Below are 4,959 nucleotides of genomic sequence, written 5' to 3'. Positions count from 1 at the left end.
GTCGTTTAGATTTTATTGTGTGAATGTTCTAAACACTAGGATAATTGTATGTGATAAACTTACGATTGTTTTATCGTAGCAATATGTCGATCTTAACGTAGCTTGCCAGGACAGGTTCGTATGGGCTCACGGTGTTGGCTGGCTGTCAGTAAAAGGGCCCGGATGGTCGCCTTAACGTAGCAGGCGATGGATGATTTGGAGGTTGAATAACTCGGAGTCGTTCCCAATTTGAAGTAGTTAACTTGTGTGTTTAGGTCTATAGCCTCCCGAACAAATGCTTTGTAGCAACGGGTCGGAGAGAAAAATAATACAAAGGTTGAAGTGTGAAAATTATGTGTAAGTGTATGTGTATGTGTAGAGCTCGGTGATTTCCCGAACGTGAACGCTGGCAGACGAACGAACGCTCGAAGGAGTTGTACTCAATTGTCCCGAACGAATGCGTGGAGCGCTCTGGGAGCACGGTTTTTATAGGGCTCCGGTGGGAGCTTCGCTCGCTCTCGGTGGTTTCCGATGGCGCTTTCGGCTTGCAGCGCCGAATTCCAGTGTGGCATGGTGGCCCCGAGTCAGTCTTTTCCAAAGGGATTCCACTGTGTTCCAGCTTATCGATAAAGCGTGCAGGTGGCTGGATGATGTGATGCACGGTGGCGTGATGCATAGCGGCGCGATGATGTCATGCTGAACGCGTTTGCTCGTGTCTAAGCGAGTTCGCTTCGCGAATATTCTATATTATTTTAATTATCTTAATAATTCCGTTGTTTCGTATAGCTTTTATAATTTTCTTATTAATGTCAGTGATATTTCCGTTATGCTTAGGTGCTTTTATTTGCACTTATCAATGTTTTATAATATAGTCTAGGCCGTGTTTAACAACTGAATTAGTAAGATAGCTGTTAACATGAAGTTTTACTTAGAATATTATTTATGCTATATCTCAGCTAGCACAAATCGGCTAATGACCATTGCGGCCCTTTAATATTGCGGTGGCGTGAAAGTTTTGAAGTTTTTGGAGACTTGGACGTTACACAGTTCGCCAGAGGGGTGATGGGTTGCGGTCGCACTCAAACCGGGTCGCGGAGGCTCCAGTCCCGAGGACTTGACGAGGAAGTGCGGATCTACGTCCGCACTCGGCCCTGCACGCGACTCGAGACAGAAAACCAACCGTTCGCCAGTGAAGTGTTGCACTACAACCTTACTTGGGTCACCCACCTGGGGGATAGGATTGACAAAAATTTATCGTTGTCCATGTAAACTAATTCACTGTTTATTTCGAGATAATCAGCATCGCTAGTGGTGTAAGGAATGGCGGTACAGGACACCCAACGAGACCTGGAAACTTTTCAAGGAGGATAATTCGTTAAGTTCGAAGAATATTGTCAAAGTCCGAATCTCGAAAATGAAAGAAAAAAAGGAAAGTATTAAATAAAAAAAAGGAATGTACTAAATATGTCTAATTAGCACGATTAGTCGAAGTCCGAATGAGTTGCCAGAGTCTGAATGTCAAGATCGGGAAATTTTCTGAGTCCCGATATCGTGAAATATTCTAAGTCCGTATGAGTCGCCAAAGTCTAAGAGCCGTAAGTCGTGACATTATCTAAGTCCGGTAAGAGTAGCCTGAGTCTAAGTGCCAGAAATTTTTTAAGCACGGAGATTAGCTGAATATTCTAAGTTCGACTGAGAACCAGTGGAGACGCCTCGTGTTGGGAGCCCCGGGGCTATATTAACTAGCGCGGATCATGGAAGAATCTCCAAGCGATGGGTTTAAGCGGATCTTGGTATGAACAACACCGACCATAGAGAAATACTCAGCGTTGGGTGTAAGTGTATCCTGGTATGAACAAGGTAGTTTTGAGTATCGGTTTAAATACATAATAAATTACAATAGTTGCTTATTTAACATGCGACGGCGTGCTTAGTAGTATAAATAATAACTTTTTAACTTAATATTTAAAGTTCTAAACAACTGGCACGCGATCGGAATTTTAATGGCTCATACATAATCCTGAGGGGCGTTTGTTATGAACAAAACAAGGTATGTAATTAACAAATTTATAATACCAGTACTAAACAGGCAAATAATAAACTAATAACGGATTCATGGTCCTTGAGCCTGCCCAAAGCAGGGTGCTTAATTAACAAATTATAATTTCTAAACTAAGCGTGCAAATGAGAAACTAATGTCGGATTCAAGGTCCCTGAGTCCGCCTCTTTCAATGTTCTTAAATAACAAATTGATAACGCCTAAACTAAGCGTGCAAATGAAGAAAAATGGCGGATTCTTGATCCTTAAGTCTTTTCCTTTTGATTAAAACAAAGTGTTTAAATAATAAATTGATAACGCCTAAACTAAGCATACAAATGAAAAACAAATGGCGGATTCATGATCCTGGGAGCTGTCTCTTTCGATTATAACAAAGTGCTTAAATAACAAATTGATGACTCTTAAACTAAGCATGCGAATGATAAACTAATGGCGGATTCATAATCCTTAAGTCTGTCCCTTTCGATTACAACAAATTGCTTAAATAATAAATTGATAACGCCTAAACTAAACATGCAAATGTGTTTCGAACGAAGGTGTAGAGCGGCCGGTTCGTTGTGTGAGATGCGGATAGGTGTCCGCTCGCCGCGTGGAGACCGCGGGCTTCGTCGCTGGCAGCCTGCTATGCAGCGGCCCCGTGAGATGACGTGGGGTGCAAGTGATTCGCGAGGTTCTTCGGAGACGGGAGTCTCCGGCTCCGTGTTTTGGTGGGTCGCCGACTCGAATAAAGCGAGCCAGGTCAATCGAAGCGACAACCCTGCGGTGATGCACCGCTTCCCAGCGCCTCCGCGCTAGGAAAAATCTTCCTTGTCGGATGAGTAATGAGAATCGTAACGGCGCGCGGGGGACGTAGACTTAGGCGCGAGGATAACTCGCGCGTGTAGTTGCGTATGCCGCAAATATGGCTTCAGTAGCGGTGAAGAAGCGAACGTGGTTCGCGTGTATATGCTGCGTCACTGGCAGCGGCTGTCTTAAGCGGACGTAAATGCAAGCGTTGCTCGCGTGTATATGCTACGTCCCTGGCAGCAGAGTTACTAAGTTCAACGACGACTCGCGCGGAGTCGTGAGCTCGACCGTAATAAGTTCTGTCGGCGTTAATACCCGGTATATGCAATACGGGAGAAGTCACGAAGAGAGACGTCCACCGCGGTGGAAGCGTCAAGGTAATCCGAAGCGATCGCGCGAAGCCTTCTCTCAATCCTCGATCGTATTGAGAAGGTGGAGATCCGTGGAGTTACCATACACTTCGTAACACAAACGCCAACGTGTCCTCGGACACTCTAGAGGCGATAGCCCAACGTGCAAGCGCACTCTAAAGGGCTGCGAAGACCTAAACCCGAATGCCAGCGTGTCGTTGACACTCTGAAGGCAGCGATGTTCAGTGCAGATATGCACACGTATACTTCTGGCGAGGCAGGTGGCCAACGTGCTTACGCACTCAAGAAGGCGATATGAAGCTAACTAGAGTACAAAAGAATACCTCAGCGAGGCAGTGACCAAATGCGCTAACGCAGTCAGGGGGCTAAGAGTCGTTGCCCGCGGCGTCTTATATAGGCGCCGCACCAAAATTTAACTGCGAGCGACGACCCCGGCTCGGCGCGCTGCCGCGTAGCGGCGGCGGCGTGAAGCCGCGGCGAGCGGTAGTCGCCCGCACGCGGAACGCACCTGGCGCACGGCCGCCCGCCGCCCGCTATTCGTGCGGACGACAGCTCCCGTACGGAACAAATGGCGGATTCATGATCTTTGAAGCTGTCTCTTTCGCTTAGGACAAAGTGTTTAAATAACAAATTTATAACTCTTAAACTAAGTATGCAAATGATAAACTAATGGCGGATTCATAATCCTCGAAGCTGTCCCTTTCGATTAGGACAATGCAGAAAAATAAAAATTTTTGTGGCGCGGTGAGTCCGCTAGGATGTAACAATTGCGTTAAATTAAAATATCGAAATTCGTATCCGCGACAACAAGCCACTCCTTCAACTCAAAATGCCGATTCGGGAAATGAGACACGCGCTCCGGCAACGAGCGACGTTCACCGGGATGCGACGGACAAAACAGGACGTCCGAATGTAAGCTTTCAGGAAACAAGCGAGCCAGTCCAGTGAAGGACTTAATTAAAACAAGTGCTCCAAATGTAATCTTGTCTTCTAAAGATTTAAAGAGACCCTACACTTTTATGGTCAATTCAGGGTCCGACGTCAATTTAATAAGAGGATAATGCCTCAAAGATAACAGAAATTGATAAAAACGATGAAATGATTTTGCAAAGTATCTCACCGGAACCCATACCTTAGGCTCCGCATTTATTAATTTACTCGGTGTTCCGTACGGAAGCTGTCGTCCGCACGGATCGCGGACGGCGGGCGGCCGTGCGCCAGGCGCGTTCCGCGCGCGAGCGACTACCGCTCGCCTCGGCTTCACGCCGCCGCCGCTACGCGGCAGCGCGCCGAGCCGGGGCCGTTACTCGCGGTTAAATTTCGGTGCGGCGCCTATATAAGACGCCGCGGACGCCGACTCTAGGCCTTTTGACGACTATCGCACATTAGGTCACTGCCTCGCTGAGGTATTATTTTGCACTATCTCTAGCTTCATATCGCCTTCTTGAGTGCGTCAGCACGTTGGGCTCTTGCCTCGCTCGAGGTATACGTTGGCATATCTGCCTTGAACTTTACTGCCTTAAGAGTGTCGTAGACACGTTGGCATTCGGGTGTAGGTTTCCGCAGCCCTTTAGAGTGCTCTTGCACGTTGGGCTAATTTCTCTAGAGTGTCCGAGGACACGTTGACATCGGTGTTACGAAGTGTACGGTAACTCCACGGATCTCCAACCTTCTCAATACGATCGAGGATTGAGAGAAGGCTTCGCGCGACCATATCGGATTACCTTGACATCTCCACTGCGGTGGACGTCTCTCTTCGCGACA

This window comes from Odontomachus brunneus, unplaced genomic scaffold, assembly GCF_010583005.1.
Source record: "Odontomachus brunneus isolate Ranch 3 - 2012 unplaced genomic scaffold, Obru_v1 Obru_scaffold_212, whole genome shotgun sequence".
Lineage (NCBI taxonomy): Eukaryota > Metazoa > Arthropoda > Insecta > Hymenoptera > Formicidae > Odontomachus > Odontomachus brunneus.
This window is presented reverse-complemented; position numbering follows the sequence as displayed.